Genomic DNA, 19,097 nt, shown 5'->3' on the forward strand with positions numbered 1-19,097 from the left:
AATCTGATGAAGCCACTATTATATAAACAAGAATGGGAGTTCTAGGTACTTGTAATCTAGTTGATGGAAATATACTCTAAACTCCCAACAAAGAAGTGTATTTAGTATGACTGTAGCAAATGTCAAGTGACTTTAGGCTTAATGAAAAATTGTCACTGATTTACAGACTGGTTGGGCATATCAGCAAGTTTTTCCATATCAGAATAACTAGAGCATGGGAGGACCAAAGGAGAGAACACAACGAAACATGTCACGGAAACAGGAGATCTCAACTACAAAGAAAAATGAAGACCTCTTTTTTATATTGGTTGCTTAAAACATTACATAGCTCTTGAGATATCATATTTCCTACATTAGATTCAAGTGAGTTATGAACTCCCATTTCTACCCCATGTACACATTGCACAATAACATTGTTTACACATCCACATTTTTTCAACATGCCATATTAGTAACTGTTGTATTCTGCTACCTTTTCTATCCTCTACTATCCCCCCTCTTCTGCCCTCCCATCTTCTCTCTCTATCCCATCTGCTGTAATTTAAAGTTTGGGAATTGGAAACCACACTTTAAACTCACTCTGCTCCCCTTTTTCCCTTCTGTCAAATTTCTCATCATCTTCTTCTATTTCTCCTCCACCTCCTCCTCTTCGTCCTCCTCCTTATACCTTTCATTCATTCATCATACACTCATGCATTGTTTCATTCATTCCTTTCACATATGGTGTTGGGGATCCAACTCAAGACTTTTGAAAGTGCGAAGCCAGCACTCTAGTGCTGAGCCAAAATCCCAGCTCCTGTCTTTTTTATTTTATTACTGTTTATATGAAATTCAGAATTGCATTCTGCTATGGTTCACTGATATGTGGATTGACCTAGTCCTTGATTTCTGAGAGACTTTTGGAAAATACATATGAATTATTAGGAGGTTGAAATGAAGAAACAAAGAGGAAATTCCGCAATTTCTTATTCTTAAATTCCACACTCTGACTCTGCCTTCCTGCTATAAAATCTTTTAAACGCTTACTCCCCATTTCTATATCATTGCCAACAAGTGAACATTCACTGCCCTACAACAAACCATAGAATTCACATTGAACAATGTTTACCCATTAGAGACCAAGAAACAATACTTATTAAAAAAATACCCTAGTTATGAATTAGTAGAATTCACATTGAACAATGTTTACCCATTAGAGACCAAGAAACAATACTTATTAAAAAAATACCCTAGTTATGAATTAGTAGTTAAAGCTTTATTTGAGTGTTAAATGTGCTCTAATTATGTGTTTGTGTGTTTGTTGATGTGTGTGTGTGTGTGTGTGTGTGTGTGTGTGTGCTTGTGTGTCAAACATGCACTGAGGTGTAAAATAAATGCAGGATTGCAATGGCCTTCTTAAAAATAAAAGCACCTTTATCACATTTGAAGCCCAGGGAAGAATCTGCCTGATACTTGACCTACAATTAATTGAAACGTGAAAAATTCAGGCCTAGAAAAACAAAGCCAACATACATAATAAATCTAATCAGTCTGTCTCTCCTGATTTCAAATAGGTTCTGTAAATAAACCTAAATTGCCAGCATAAAACATCAGTTGCTCAAAACGAGTGGATGGATGTCACCTGCCATGGGCTGTGTAAAATACATGGAGGATCCCGCACTGATTGTTATCTAGAATGACTTCTGCCTGAAGTACTATTAGTGAATAGTTGCTGATATACTGCGGTTCTTATACCAGTAAACTTTAATGAAGGTAATTTCAGGCTGCAAAGGAATAAATTGATTTTACTAACTGGTTTTTGGAAAACACTGCCATGAAAAATTATCAATATGTTCATAAAGGCATCTACATGTCTCTCCACAGGGGTTTTACTTAATGGGGGAGGGCGTGAGGTCTGGATATAAATTAACTGTCCATTAGTAGGTACAACAATGTAATGGGAATCACAGTGCACATACTGGTTTGAACTCAATCTAGGTAACATGGATTCACCTCTGTGTAAGAGGCCTGCTTCTGAAAAACACAATGTAGAGCTCCAAAAGCAGAACGATACTTTCAGAATACCATGTTATGTTTGTAAATAGATAGACAGATAGATATACAGAAATCAAAAATCTGAAAACGGTCTGGAAGCGTACATTTCAATAACTTACAATGTCAGTAGTGGGAGATTAAGAGCAGATCAAGAAGACTGTATCTGCATGCGAGATGGTTCAATTTTTAAAGAGCTTTTTAAATGACAATGGACAAAGAATTCAAAGGGTTACAGTAAGTGTTGAGGAGTCACTTGCTAAAAGGAGCACAGAGGTGAGAAAGAATTAAGTAGAGTTCAATAGAACCAGGTATAATATCTGTACACATGACTCCATGAACAGGAGAAAAGGGGACACTTAAAGAAATCATAAGGACTAAGGAGAGATCAGGATTAGGGGGGCTTGTAGGAAGAGCTGAAAAAAACAAAGCATGCAATGGGCAGAAAATGTGGAAGAAAAGGCCTCACAGGTGGTAAACTGATCCATCCCTCCCTGGTAGTTCAACTGAATGAATAACAGTGAGGCCGGCTAAGTGGGAAAGTACTTGGAAACTCTGTTCATGCAGACAACAGAAAGTGCCACCAGAGTGAAAAAAGGAAACCTAGTAAGGCACCTTAGCCCCTTCTCCTCGGTGTTTTATGCAAGCTATCTTTCTTACTGTGCCTCTGTTCATCTACACTGATACGTGTTAGGTCCAAAGGCAGTGACAAACATTGTTACATGTATTGATGAATCCTGCCAATTCCACAAAGCACAGCCATTTTAGTTAGTGTTCTCAATACCTTCTTTTTGACTCTCATCTCGTTTGAAGAAACACTTTCAGAGGAAAGAAGTTCTCCCTAAGCCACATGTGTCCTTAAGTAAACTATGAATTGAGTGCTATTTCAAGGTGTTTGGGCTGATTCCTCCACATGGCCCGTAAAACCTAGAAAAGTGTCATGCACCAACAGGCAGTACATCTTCACTGAGTCCTGTTCTTTGCACTCCAGGGTCATATTATTGTCCATTTAATGGTCAGAAAAACAGTGTTACAGTGAGTATCCTTCTTAGTAGTAGGACTAAAGTGTTTTGGACTCGCATGTTCAGTTACTGAAAAGGCTCAGGGAAGTCCACTTGAGAGCTGGTCATTCGATACAGGTACTGGAGAGGAAAACAAGCTACTCTCATTTGGCAACTTTTAGACACTGATACAGCTCTGGCCATGTAAGTGTAAATAACAACAGGTCTAATCATGTATGGTGGCCTATGGGCTTGGAACTTGCATGCTTACAAAACCAGTGATTACTTGTGCATCTTCTCCTTCGAACCTCATATGTGAATCATCAACTAGTCAAGTGTTAACTTGGGAGGAAAACAATATGTTGGGATGTCCTTTTTGTACATCAAGCCATGAACTCTTTGTCTTAACATCAACAATATAATTAATGTTCAGGAGTTAAATCCATTTCAGAGAGTCATATCCATCCTTCTCATGGCTATATATTTTTAAGGACCAGCCAGCTTCCTTAGAATTTTTCAAGCCCATGAAAAGACCAAAAAAAAAAAAAAAATCTGAAAGAAGAGTTTGAAGAATTTTCAACAAATACTAATCTAGAAATGCTGACATGAAAACCAACTAAAGTTTTCAACTCCTTTTTTGGAACATTAACTGTGCCGTGCTTTTCAAAAACGACTTCTCAGAACTGACTTGTGCCCATGTTAGCAACTCTTCTGAGATTACTTTGAAAGTAGACTAATGTGAGAGTTTCTCTTTAGAGATAATTCAGATTACTTGCATAGGAAGTGGCAGCAGGTCTGGGGATGTTGTAGCTCAGTGACAGTGACCTTGCCTACCTTGGGGCTGGCCTGCCATGGACTTTCACCCCAAACACTTGCAAGAAAAGAAAATGGAGGGAAGGGAGAGGGAAAGTTGTAAGGGAGGGAGGCAATGTTGGCGGGATGGAGGGAGGTAGAAAAGAAGGAAGAACAAAAGGAGAAAAACCAGGAAGGGAGGAAGGAAGCAAGGAAGGAAGGAAATAGGGAGAGCACAAGGGCAGGGAAAGGACTAAGTCACTAAAACAAAAGGCAAAGGACACAAAGACCAATATAGGCCATAAAAGCTGTTGGAACAGTTTAGACAGCTTTAGAATTTGAGTGACATCAAACTCAATGTTATTATGACTGGATGGAATCTTCCTACTTAGCCCCGCCTTGGCCTGGCCTAAACCAAATCAAGGGGTGGGTGGCATGGAGAGGAATTCTCTCTGGCTGGAGTGGGAGGGACCTAAACCTGTGGAACTTGAGGATGCACTGGGTAGGGAAGGGATCAAGACTCCCCTGATGGGCAGTTGAGCACAACAAGGCTCCTGGGAGCCCTTGATCATGGCTCCTACCGCCATACGCCCACCACCCGCCATACGCTCAGCCCCTGAAGGGGATCACAGTGGTCTGCTCCGTTGCCTGGTGCAGGTTGGAGTTCCTGACCAAACACCTGAGTGTCCACAGCCTGTGTTGGCCTGCCTGGGCAGGCTGTGGTTGTGGTGGCAAGAGCCAAAGCCATCTTGGCGTGATGAAGGAGCCAAGGGCTGCCTCTCAGCCATACTAGTGGGTGGTTCTGGAAGAAGCACCCAGGGTTGTGGCAGCATTGTCCGAAGACATGAAGCCAGGCCATCTTTCTTATGGCTTTCCTTGGGAGTTGGTGATGTGTACAGCTCTTGGATTTTTTGCTGTTCTCTCACTTTTCTGGACAAGTTTTCAGTCGGTTAGTAGCAGGCTTTACGTGGGAAGAGAAAAAAAGCTGGCTCTAAATCTTGCTGGACTTATTGAAAAAAATTGTGGACTTCTTGAGAAAGTTAGCCTTGTTGAAAAAGAACATGAAGGCTTAGATTCATCTTTAAAGGATTGCAGGTTTGAGAAGGGTTCAAGGGAAGCACAACATCTGGAGGCAACCTACGAAAAACTGCATAGGTCCGAATCCAGCCATGGCGTTGAAGTGCTCTTTCTGGAAGAAGAGCTCAAATCACAGAAGGCTAAGCATGGTCAACAGGATGAAACGATGGCGCGTCTATCAAGAAGGATACAGTCCCTCCAAGGTGAAGCTGAATCCCTCAGATCACAAATAGCTGAAGCTAAATCAAACTGGAGACTCTTTCAAGTCCATGAGGAAGAACTGAAGCTGGCAATGAAAGAGGTTTTGAATGAAGGATCCCAACTTCCGCAAACGCAGAGACCAACAATACAAGGAGAAGCTGAAGCACAGAGGGAACAAGGAGGTGTCCAATATAAAGCAAAAATCACATTAGAGAACTCTAAAGTCGCTGGAGAACAAGTTCTAAGGGACACAGAAAATCACATGGAGTCTCTGAGTGTATGCTTGCTGAAGATGAAGGATAGGTCTTCTCCAAGCCTGGGAGCCGAAAGGGATGGTGGTCACCTGGAATTGGGAAGGACGAGTGAACCAGAAATTGGTGCTCACTTGGAGGATGAGTCCAAAGGAGCTTTGAGGAACCTGGTTTATGGTGCTAAGCTAAAAGCCTTCTTAAAAATCTTGGCAGGAGGAAGAAATCAAAAATGTACTTTCTCATCTGAAGGGGCGAAAACCACGGAAGGAATTACAGAACACCTTAAAAGTCTGCAGACTGAACAGGCATCCTTGCAGTCAGAAAATGCACAGCTGCAAAGTGAAAATGAGACCCTACAGAAGAACTTTAAAGTCATGGTGGAACGCTATCAAGAAAATATGATGAAACTGCACAGGAAATTAAGAGTGGAGAAAAACTCCCGGGTGGAGCAAGAGGAGAAACTTTCCAAAGTCGAAGAAAAGTTGAGCCATACAATGGAAGAGCTGGAGACCTACAGAAAGAGAGCCCAATATCTTGAAGAAGAATTGCAGAGAACCATTCACTCCTGTCTGGGGAAGATTATTTCCTCTGAGAAAGAAGCACATGCTAGTGAGTTGGCAGCTCGGATTGCTGAAAGAAATCTCAGTTATTTCAGGAAACAAAATGCACGCAACAGTCAAAAATTAACTGAGAAGGAGCTTAGATTTGAACTTGTAGAAAAAGATCCCTATGATGCACTGGATGTTTGCAACTCAGCAATGGGCAGAAAGCCTTCTCCAAATGGGCCCTCACCAATAGGTCAGCCTTCATCTGAAAGGAGACCTCCTCATTTTGAAAAGAGTGGTCCACTCACACTCTCACCTTTCACTCCAGTGGGAGGAGGAAGAGGGTCAAGGGGCCCTGGAGAATCCTCTGGACCATGCGACTAGCAGTAAAGGAAGAAAATCCAGCTGTCATAAGTTCACTGATTTTCAGAGAGCACCTTCTCAGACTGGGCCCCTCTCTCCTCCAGGGGAACAGGCCAGCAGGCTGATGATCCCTCCACCAGGCCAACCATATTCTTCTGATCCACGTCTTCCTCTACAAAGGCAAGATAGGTTTTAATCAAATTGTGGTAGACCATCGGGACCAGCAGAACACAGAACTCCTAATATGCCTCCTTTGGATAAATGGGATGGGCCTATGTCTTGACCAAGGCAATCCAGTAGAAAGGAGACCATAGTCGATATCAGGGATTCTGACGTGCCTGATTCACCTCTCCATGCTGAAAACCAAGCAACTGGCTCTGGCTCTGTGTTGGCAACTTTCCCTCCAGTCAGAGGTGCCTTGTTTCCAGTTGACCCAAGGAGTCAGTTCATGAGAAGAGGACCTTTTTTTCCTTCACCTCTCCCAGGAATCGTGTATGGGAACCTGGAGATCATTTTCCACCAGGCCTGCCACCCACTCCATTTCCAATGGGAAATGACTATGCAGGGAGGGGGTTTTCGTCACAATCTTCCCCCAAGAGCTGGAATTCAGCCCTCTACACCCGCATTCTGAAAGTACAAGTGAGTTCCCTGAAGGGTTCCTTCCACCTGCAAAGAAGCCTATTACTCAACATCCAGAACCAAACAAGAAACCTCATGCTGTTGCTGTCTCTTCAAATGTAATTGGACTTATCTCTCATTTTTAGTTTTTAAGTAACTGCTTTTACTTCAGTAATTGACTATACTTTGGCTCCAACTGAAGCTCAATGAAAGTATTATTCTTAAAATATTATTATGTAAATAAATTGGTTTACATAGGAATCTTATGAGTAAATTATTCCTATTTTATTTTATTCCAGAGTACAGCATTTAATCTGATGAAGCCACTATTATATAAACAAGAATGGGAGTTCTAGGTACTTGTAATCTAGCTGATGGAAATATACTCTAAACTCCCAACAAAGAAGTGTATTTAGTATGACTGTAGCAAATGTCAAGTGACTTTAGGCTTAATGAAAAATTGTCACTGATTTACAGACTGGTTGGGCATATCAGCAAGTTTTTCCATATCAGAAAAACTAGAGCATGGGAGTAACAAAGGAGAGAACACAACGAAACATGTCACGGAAACAGGAGATCTCAACTACGAAGAAAAATGAAGACCTCTTTTTTATATTGGTTGCTTAAAACATTACATAGCTCTTGAGATATCATATTTCCTACATTAGATTCAAGTGAGTTATGAACTCCCATTTCTACCCCATGTACACATTGCACAATAACATTGTTTACACATCCACATTTTTACAACATGCCATATTAGTAACTGTTGTATTCTGCTACCTTTTCTATCCTCTAATATCCCCCCTCTTCTGCCCTCCCATCTTCTCTCTCTATCCCATCTGCTGTAATTTAAAGTTTGGGAATTGGAAACCACACTTTAAACTCACTCTGCTCCCCTTTTTCCCTTCTGTCAAATTACTCATCATCTTCTTCTATTTCTCCTCCTCCTCCTCCTCTTCCTCCTCCTCCTTATACCTTTCATTCATTCATCATACACTCACGCATTGGTTCATTCATTCTTTTCACATATGGTGTTGGGGATCCAACTCAGGACCTTTGAAACTGTGAAGGCAGCACTCTAGTGCTGAGCCAAAATCCCAGCACCTGTCTTTTTGATTTTATGACTGTTTATATGAAATTCAGAATTGCATTCTGCTATGGTTCACTGATATGTGGATTGACCTAGTCCTTGATTTCTGAGAGACTTTTGGAAAATACATATGAATTATTAGGAGGTTGAAATGAAGAAACAAAGAGGAAATTCCCCAATTTCTTATTCTTAAATTCCACACTCTGACTCTGCCTACCTGCTATAAAAACTTTTAAATGCTTACTTCCCATTTCTATATCATTGCCAACAAGTGAACATTCACTGCCCTACAACAAACCAGAGAATTCACATTGAACAATGTTTCCCCATTAGAGACCAAGAAACAATACTTATTAAAAAAAATACCCTAGTTATGAATTAGTAGTTAAAGCTTTATTTGAGTGTTAAATGTGCTCTAATTATGTGTTCGTGTGTTTGTTGATGTGTGTGTGTGTGTGTGTGTGTGTGTGTGTGTGTGCTTGTGTGTCAAACATGCACTGAGGTGTAAAATAAATGCAGGATTGCAACGGCCTTCTTAAAAATAAGAAGCACCTTTATCACATTTGAAGCCCAGGGAAGAATCTGCCTGATACTTGACCTACAATTAATTGAAACGTGAAAAATTCAGGCCTAGAAAAACAAAGCCAACATACATAATAAATCTAATCAGTCTGTCTCTCCTGATTTCAAATAGGTTCTGTAAATAAACCTAAATTGCCAGCATAAAACATCAGTTGCTCAAAACGAGTGGATGGATGTCACCTGCCATGGGCTGTGTAAAATACATGGAGGATCCCGCACTGATTGTTATCTAGAATGACTTCTGCCTGAAGTACTATTAGTGAATAGTTGCTGATATACTGCGGTTCTTATACCAGTAAACTTTAATGAAGGTAATTTCAGGCTGCAAAGGAATAAATTGATTTTACTAACTGGTTTTTGAAAACACTGCCATGAAAAATTATCAATATGTTCATAAAGGCATCTACATGTCTCTCCACAGGGGTTTTACTTAATGGGGGAGGGGGTGACGTCTGGATATAACTTAACTGTCCATTAGTAGGTACAACAATGTAATGGGAATCACAGTGCACATACTGGTTTGAACTCAATCTAGGTAACATGGATTCACCTCTGTGTAAGAGGCCTGCTTCTGAAAAACACAATGTAGAGCTCCAAAAGCAGAACGATACTTTCAGAATACCATGTTATGTTTGTAAATAGATAGACAGATAGATATACAGAAATCAAAAATCTGAAAACGGTCTGGAAGCGTACATTTCAATAACTTACAATGTCAGTAGTGGGAGATTAAGAGCAGATCAAGAAGACTGTATCTGCATGCGAGATGGTTCAATTTTTAAAGAGCTTTTTAAATGACAATGGACAAAGAATTCAAAGGGTTACAGTAAGTGTTGAGGAGTCACTTGCTAAAAGGAGCACAGAGGTGGAAAGAATTAAGTAGAGTTCAATAGAACCAGGTATAATATCTGTACACATGACTCCATGAACAGGAGAAAAGGGGACACTTAAAGAAATCATAAGGACTAAGGAGAGATCAGGATTAGGGGGGCTTGTAGGAAGAGCTGAAAAAAACAAAGCATGCAATGGGCAGAAAATGTGGAAGAAAAGGCCTCACAGGTGGTAAACTGATCCATCCCTCCCTGGTAGTTCAACTGAATGAATAACAGTGAGGCCGGCTAAGTGGGAAAGTACTTGGAAACTCTGTTCATGCAGACAACAGAAAGTGCCACCAGAGTGAAAAAAGGAAACCTAGTAAGGCACCTTAGCCCCTTCTCCTCGGTGTTTTATGCAAGCTATCTTTCTTACTGTGCCTCTGTTCATCTACACTGATACGTGTTAGGTCCAAAGGCAGTGACAAACATTGTTACATGTATTGATGAATCCTGCCAATTCCACAAAGCACAGCCATTTTAGTTAGTGTTCTCAATACCTTCTTTTTGACTCTCATCTCGTTTGAAGAAACACTTTCAGAGGAAAGAAGTTCTCCCTAAGCCACATGTGTCCTTAAGTAAACTATGAATTGAGTGCTATTTCAAGGTGTTTGGGCTGATTCCTCCACATGGCCCATAAAACCTAGAAAAGTGTCATGCACCCACAGGCAGTACATCTTCACTGAGTCCTGTTCTTTGCACTCCAGGGTCATATTATTGTCCATTTAATGGTCAGAAAAACAGTGTTACAGTGAGTATCCTTCTTAGTAGTAGGACTAAAGTGTTTTGGACTCGCATGTTCAGTTACTGAAAAGGCTCAGGGAAGTCCACTTGAGAGCTGGTCATTCGATACAGGTACTGGAGAGGAAAACAAGCTACTCTCATTTGGCAACTTTTAGACACTGATACAGCTCTGGCCATGTAAGTGTAAATAACAACAGGTCTAATCATGCATGGTGGCCTATGGGCTTGGAACTTGCATGCTTACAAAACCAGTGATTACTTGTGCTTCTTCTCCTTCGAACCTCATATGTGAATCATCAACTAGTCAAGTGTTAACTTGGGAGGAAAACAATATGTTGGGATGTCCTTTTTGTACATCAAGCCATGAACTCTTTGTCTTAACATCAACAATATAATTAATGTTCAGGAGTTAAATCCATTTCAGAGAGTCATATCCATCCTTCTCGTGGCTATATATTTTTAAGGACCAGCCAGCTTCCTTAGATGTTTTCAAGCCTATGAAAAGACCAAAAATAAAATCTGAAAGAAGAGTTTGAAGAATTTTCAACAAATAATAATCTAGAAATGCTGACATGAAAACCAACTAAAGTTTTCAACTCCTTTTTTGGAACATTAACTGTGCCGTGCTTTTCAAAAACGACTTCTCAGAACTGACTTGTGCCCATGTTAGCAACTCTTCTGAGATTACTTTGAAAGTAGACTAATGTGAGAGTTTCTCTTTAGAGATAATTCAGATTACTTGCATAGGAAGTGGCAGCAGGTCTGGGGATGTTGTAGCTCAGTGGCAGTGACCTTGCCTACCTTGGGGCTGGCCTGAAATGGAGTTTCACCCCAAACACTTGCAAGAAAAGAAAATGGAGGGAAGGGAGAGGGAAAGTTGTAAGGGAGGGAGGCAATGTTGGAGGGATGGAGGGAGGTAGAAAAGAAGGAAGAAGAAAAGGAGAAAAACCAGGAAGGGAGGAAGGAAGCAAGGAAGGAAGGAAATAGGGAGAGCACAAGGGCAGGGAAAGGACTGAGTCACTAAAACAAAAGGCAAAGGACACAAAGACCAATATAGGCCATAAAAGCTGTTGGAACAGTTTAGACAGCTTTAGAATTTGAGTGACATCAAACTCAATGTTATTATGACTGGATGGAATCTTCCTACTTAGCCCCGCCTTGGCCTGGCCTAAACCAAATCAAGGGGTGGGTGGCATGGAGAGGAATTCTCTCTGGCTGGAGTGGGAGGGACCTAAACCTGTGGAACTTGAGGATGCACTGGGTAGGGAAGGGGACAAGACTCCCCTGATGGGCAGTTGAGCACAACAAGGCTCCTGGGAGCCCTTGATCATGGCTCCTACCGCCATACGCCCACCACCCGCCATACGCTCAGCCCCTGAAGGGGATCACAGTGGTCTGCTCCGTTGCCTGGTGCAGGTTGGAGTTCCTGACCAAACACCTGAGTGTCCACAGCCTGTGTTGGCCTGCCTGGGCAGGCTGTGGTTGTGGTGGCAAGAGCCAAAGCCGTCTTGGCGTGATGAAGGAGCCAAGGGCTGCCTCTCAGCCATACTAGTGGGTGGTTCTGGAAGAAGCACCCAGGGTTGTGGCAGCATTGTCCGAAGACATGAAGCCAGGCCATCTTTCTTATGGCTTTCCTTGGGAGTTGGTGATGTGTACAGCTCTTGGATTTTTTGCTGTTCTCTCACTTTTCTGGACAAGTTTTCAGTCGGTTAGTAGCAGGCTTTACGTGGGAAGAGAAAAAAAGCTGGCTCTAAATCTTGCTGGACTTATTGAAAAAAATTGTGGACTTCTTGAGAAAGTTAGCCTTGTTGAAAAAGAACATGAAGGCTTAGATTCATCTTTAAAGGATTGCAGGTTTGAGAAGGGTTCAAGGGAAGCACAACATCTGGAGGCAACCTACGAAAAACTGCATAGGTCCGAATCCAGCCATGGCGTTGAAGTGCTCTTTCTGGAAGAAGAGCTCAAATCACAAAAGGCTAAGCATGGTCAACAGGATGAAACGATGGCGCGTCTATCAAGAAATATACAGTCCCTCCAAGGTGAAGCTGAATCCCTCAGATCACAAATAGCTGAAGCTAAAACAAACTGGAGACTCTTTCAAGTTAATGAGGAAGAACTGAAGCTGGCAATGAAAGAGGTTTTGAATGAAGGATCCCAACTTCCGCAAACACAGATACCAACAATACAAGGAGAAGCTGAAGCACAGAGGGAACAAGGAGGTGTCCAATATAAAGCAAAAATCACATTAGAGAACTCTAAAGTCGCTGGAGAACAAGTTCTAAGGGACACAGAAAATCACATGGAGTCTCTGAGTGTATGCTTGCTGAAGATGAAGGATAGGTCTTCTCCAAGCCTGGGAGCCCAAAGGGATGGTGGTCACCTGGAATTGGGAAGGACGAGTGAACCAGAAATTGGTGCTCACTTGGAGGATGAGTCCAAAGGAGCTTTGAGGAACCTGGTTTATGGTGCTAAGCTAAAAGCCTTCTTAGAAATCTTGGCAGGAGGAAGAAATCAAAAATGTACTTTCTCATCTGAAGTGGCGAAAACCACGGAAGACCTGACAGAACACCTTAAAAGTCTGCAGACTGAACAGGCATCCTTGCCGTCAGAAAATGCACAGCTGCAAAGTGAAAATGAGACCCTACAGAAGAACTTTAAAGTCATGGTGGAACGCTATCAAGAAAATATGATGAAACTGCACAGGAAATTAAGAGTGGAGAAAAACTCCCGGGTGGAGCAAGAGGAGAAACTTTCCAAAGTCGAAGAAAAGTTGAGCCATACAATGGAAGAGCTGGAGACCTACAGAAAGAGAGCCCAATATCTTGAAGAAGAATTGCAGAGAACCATTCATTCCTGTCTGGGGAAGATTATTTCCTCTGAGAAAGAAGCACATGCTAGTGAGTTGGCAGCTCGGATTGCTGAAAGAAACCTCAGTTATTTCAGGAAACAAAATGTGCGCAACAGTCAAAAATTAACTGAGAAGGAGCTTAGATTTGAAATTGTAGAAAAAGATCCCTATGATGCACTGGATGTTTGCAACTCAGCAATGGGCAGAAAGCCTTCTCCAAATGGGCCCTCACCAATAGGTCAGCCTTCATCTGAAAGGAGACCTCCTCATTTTGAAAAGAGTGGTCCACTCACACTCTCACCTTTCACTCCAGTGGGAGGAGGAAGAGGGTCAAGGGGCCCTGGAGAATCCTCTGGACCATGCGACTAGCAGTAAAGGAAGAAAATCCAGCTGTCATAAGTTCACTGATTTTCAGAGAGCACCTTCTCAGACTGGGGCCCTCTCTCCTCCAGGGGAACAGGCCAGCAGGCTGATGATCCCTCCACCAGGCCAACCATATTCTTCTGATCCACATCTTCCTCTACAAAGGCAAGATAGCTTTTAATCAAATTGTGGTAGATCATCGGGACCAGCAGAACACAGAACTCCTAATATGCCTCCTTTGGATAAATGGGATGGGCCTATGTCTTGACCAAGGCAATCCAGTAGAAAGGAGACCATAGTCGATCTCAGGGACTCTGACGTGCCTGATTCACCTCTCCATGCTGAAAACCAAGCAACTGGCTCTGGCTCTGTGTTGGCAACTTTCCCTCCAGTCAGAGGTGCCTTGTTTCCAGTTGACCCAAGGAGTCAGTTCATGAGAAAGGACCTTTTTTTTCCTACACCTCTCCCAGGAATCGTGGATGGGAACCTGGAGATCATTTTCCACCAGGCCTGCCACACACTCTATTTCCAATGGGAAATGACTATGCAGGGAGGGGGTTTTCGTCACAATCTTCCCCCAAGAGCTGGAATTCAGCCCTCTACACCCGCATTCTGAAAGTACAAGTGAGTTCCCTGAAGGGTTCCTTCCACCTGCAAAGAAGCCTGTTACTCAACATCCAGAACCAAACAAGAAACCTCATGCTGTTGCTCTCTCTTCAAATGTAATTGGAATTATCTCTCATTTTTAGTTTTTAAGTAACTGCTTTTACTTCAGTAATTGACTATACTTTGGCTCCAATTGAAGCTCAATGAAACTATTATTCTTAAGATAGTATTTTGTAAATAAATTGGTTTATGTAGGAATCTTATGAGTAAATTATTCCTATTTTATTTTATTCCAGAGTACAGCATTTAATCTGATGAAGCCACTATTATATAAACAAGAATGGGAGTTCTAGGTACTTGGAACCTAGCTGATGGAAAGATACTCTAAAATCCCAACAAAGAAGTGTATTTAGTATGACTGTAGCAAATGTCAAGTGACTTTCGTTTAATGAAAAATTGTCACTGATTTACAGACTGGTTGGGCATATCAGCAAGTTTTTCCATATCAGAATAACTAGAGCATGGGAGGACCAAAGGAGAGAACACAACGAAACATGTCACGGAAACAGGAGATCTCAACTACAAAGAAAAATGAAGACCTCTTTTTTATATTGGTTGCTTAAAACATTACATAGCTCTTGAGATATCATATTTCCTACATTAGATTCAAGTGAGTTATGAACTCCCATTTCTACCCCATGTACACATTGCACAATAACATTGTTTACACATCCACATTTTTACAACATGCCATATTAGTAACTGTTGTATTCTGCTACCTTTTCTATCCTCTACTATCCCCCCTCTTCTGCCCTCCCATCTTCTCTCTCTATCCCATCTGCTGTAATTTAAAGTTTGGGAATTGGAAACCACACTTTAAACTCACTCTGCTCCCCTTTTTCCCTTCTGTCAAATTACTCATCATCTTCTTCTATTTCTCCTCCTCCTCCTCCTCTTCCTCCTCCTCCTTATACCTTTCATTCATTCATCATACACTCATGCATTGGTTCATTCATTCCTTTCACATATGGTGTTGGGGATCCAACTCAGGACCTTTGAAAGTGCGAAGCCAGCACTCTAGTGCTGAGCCAAAATCCCAGCACCTGTCTTTTTGATTTCATGACTGTTTATATGAAATTCAGAATTGTATTCTGCTATGGTTGACTGATATGTGGATTGACCTAGTCCTTGATTTCTGAGAGACTTTTGGAAAATACATATGAATTATTAGGAGGTTGAAATGAAGAAACAAAGAGGAAATTCCCCAATTTCTTATTCTTAAATTCCACACTCTGACTCTGCCTACCTGCTATAAAAACTTTTAAACGCTTACTCCCCATTTCTATATCATTGCCAACAAGTGAACATTCACTGCCCTACAATAAACCAGAGTTAGAGACCAAGAAACAATACTTACTTGACCTACAATTAATTGAAACGTGAAAAATTCAGGCCTAGAAAAACAAAGCCAACATACATAATAAATCTAATCAGTCTGTCTCTCCTGATTTCAAATAGGTTCTGTAAATAAACCTAAATTGCCAGCATAAAACATCAGTTGCTCAAAACGAGTGGATGGATGTCACCTGCCATGGGCTGTGTAAAATACATGGAGGATCCCGCACTGATTGTTATCTAGAATGACTTCTGCCTGAAGTACTATTAGTGAATAGTTGCTGATATACTGCGGTTCTTATACCAGTAAACTTTAATGAAGGTAATTTCAGGCTGCAAAGGAATAAATTGATTTTACTAACTGGTTTTTGGAAAACACTGCCATGAAAAATTATCAATATGTTCATAAAGGCATCTACATGTCTCTCCACAGGGGTTTTACTTAATGGGGGAGGGGGTGAGGTCTGGATATAACTTAACTGTCCATTAGTAGGTACAACAATGTAATGGGAATCACAGTGCACATACTGGTTTGAACTCAATCTAGGTAACATGGATTCACCTCTGTGTAAGAGGCCTGCTTCTGAAAAACACAATGTAGAGCTCCAAAAGCAGAACGATACTTTCAGAATACCATGTTATGTTTGTAAATAGACAGATAGATATACAGAAATCAAAAATCTGAAAACGATCTGGAAGCGTACATTTCAATAACTTACAATGTCAGTAGTGGGAGATTAATAGCAGATCAAGAAGACTGTATCTGCATGCGAGATGGTTCAATTTTTAAAGAGCTTTTTAAATGACAATGGACAAAGAATTCAAAGGGTTACAGTAAGTGTTGAGGAGTGACTTGCTAAAAGGAGCACAGAGGTGAGAAAGAATTAAGTAGAGTTCAATAGAACCAGGTATAATATCTGTACACATGACTCCATGAACAGGAGAAAAGGGGACACTTAAAGAAATCATAAGGACTAAGGAGAGAACAGGATTAGGGGGGCTTGTAGGAAGAGCTGAAAAAAACAAAGCATGCAATGGGCAGAAAATGTGGAAGAAAAGGCCTCACAGGTGGTAAACTGATCCATCCCTCCCTGATAGTTCAACTGAATGAATAACAGTGAGGCCGGCTAAGTGGGAAAGTACTTGGAAACTCTGTTCATGCAGACAACAGAAAGTGCCACCAGAGTGAAAAAAGGAAACCTAGTAAGGCACCTTAGCGCCTTCTCCTCGGTGTTTTATGCAAGCTATCTTTCTTACTGTGCCTCTGTTCATCTACACTGATACGTGTTAGGTCCAAAGGCAGTGACAAACATTGTTACATGTATTGATGAATCCTGCCAATTCCACAAAGCACAGCCATTTTAGTTAGTGTTCTCAATACCTTCTTTTTGACTCTCATCTCGTTTGAAGAAACACTTTCAGAGGAAAGAAGTTCTCCCTAAGCCACATGTGTCCTTAAGTAAACTATGAATTGAGTGCTATTTCAAGGTGTTTGGGCTGATTCCTCCACATGGCCCGTAAAACCTAGAAAAGTGTCATGCACCAACAGGCAGTACATCTTCACTGAGTCCTGTTCTTTGCACTCCAGGGTCATATTATTGTCCATTTAATGGTCAGAAAAACAGTGTTACAGTGAGTATCCTTCTTAGTAGTAGGACTAAAGTGTTTTGGACTCGCATGTTCAGTTACTGAAAAGGCTCAGGGAAGTCCACTTGAGAGCTGGTCATTCGATACAGGTACTGGAGAGGAAAACAAGCTACTCTCATTTGGCAACTTTTAGACACTGATACAGCTCTGGCCATGTAAGTGTAAATAACAACAGGTCTAATCATGCATGGTGGCCTATGGGCTTGGAACTTGCATGCTTACAAAACCAGTGATTACTTGTGCATCTTCTCCTTCGAACCTCATATGTGAATCATCAACTAGTCAAGTGTTAACTTGGGAGGAAAACAATATGTTGGGATGTCCTTTTTGTACATCAAGCCATGAACTCTTTGTCTTAACATCAACAATATAATTAATGTTCAGGAGTTAAATCCATTTCAGAGAGTCATATCCATCCTTCTCGTGGCTATATATTTTTAAGGACCAGCCAGCTTCCTTAGATGTTTTCAAGCCCATGAAAAGACAAAAAAAAAAATCTGAAAGAAGAGTTTGAAGAATTTTCAACAAATACTAATCTAGAAATGCTGACATGAAAACCAACTAAAGTTTTCAACTCCTTTTTTGGAACATTAACTGTGCCGTGCTTTTCAAAAACGACTTATCAGAACTGACTTGTGCCCATGTTAGCAACTCTTCTGAGATCACTTTGAAAGTAGACTAATGTGAGAGTTTCTCTTTAGAGATAATTCAGATTACTTGCATAGGAAGTGGCAGCAGGTCTGGGGATGTTGTAGCTCAGTGGCAGTGACCTTGCCTACCTTGGGGCTGGCCTGCCATGGAGTTTCACCCCAAACACTTGCAAGAAAAGAAAATGGAGGGAAGGGAGAGGGAAAGGTGGAAGGGAGGGAGGCAATGTTGGAGGGATGGAGGGAGGTAGAAAAGAAGGAAGAAGAAAAGGAGAAAAACCTGGAAGGGAGGAAGGAAGCAAGGAAGGAAGGATATAGGGAGAGCACAAGGGCAGGGAAAGGACTGAGTCACTAAAACAAAAGGCAAAAGACACAAAGACCAATATAGGCCATAAAAGCTGTTGGAACAGTTTAGACAGCTTTAGAATTTGAGTGACATCAAACTCAATGTTATTATGACTGGATGGAATCTTCCTACTTAGCCCCGCCTTGGCCTGGCCTAAACCAAATCAAGGGGTGGGTGGCATGGAGAGGAATTCTCTCTGGCTGGAGTGGGAGGGACCTAAACCTGTGGAACTTGAGGATGCACTGGGTAGGGAAGGGGACAAGACTCCCCTGATGGGCAGTTGAGCACAACAAGGCTCCTGGGAGCCCTTGATCATGGCTCCTACCGCCATACGCCCACCACCCGCCATACGCTCAGCCCCTGAAGGGGATCACAGTGGTCTGCTCCGTTGCCTGGTGCAGGTTGGAGTTCCTGACCAAACACCTGAGTGTCCACAGCCTGTGTTGGCCTGCCTGGGCAGGCTGTGGTTGTGGTGGCAAGAGCCAAAGCCGTCTTGGCGTGATGAAGGAGCCAAGGGCTGCCTCTCAGCCATACTAGTGGGTGGTTCTGGAAGAAGCACCCAGGGTTGTGGCAGCATTGTCCGAAGACATGAAGCCAGGCCATCTTTCTTATGGCTTTCCTTGGGAGTTGGTGATGTGTAAAGCTCTTGGATTTTTTGCTGTTCTCTCACTTTTCTGGACAAGTTTTCAGTCGGTTAGTAGCAGGCTTTACGTGGGAAGAGAAAAAAAGCTGGCTCTAAATCTTGCTGGACTTATTGAAAAAAATTGTGGACTTCTTGAGAAAGTTAGCCTTGTTGAAAAAGAACATGAAGGCTTAGATTCATCTTTAAAGGATTGCAGGTTTGAGAAGGGTTCAAGGGAAGCACAACATCTGCAGGCAACCTACGAAAAGCTGCATAGGTCCGAATCCAGCCATGGCGTTGAAGTGCTCTTTCTGGAAGAAGAGCTCAAATCACAGAAGGCTAAGCATGGTCAACAGGATGAAACGATGGTGCGTCTATCAAGAAGGATACAGTCCCTCCAAGGTGAAGCTGAATCCCTCAGATCACAAATAGCTGAAGCTAAATCAAACTGGA

The sequence above is a fragment of the Callospermophilus lateralis genome, chromosome 14 (genome assembly GCF_048772815.1).
Source record: "Callospermophilus lateralis isolate mCalLat2 chromosome 14, mCalLat2.hap1, whole genome shotgun sequence".
NCBI classification, from domain to species: Eukaryota; Metazoa; Chordata; class Mammalia; order Rodentia; family Sciuridae; genus Callospermophilus; species Callospermophilus lateralis.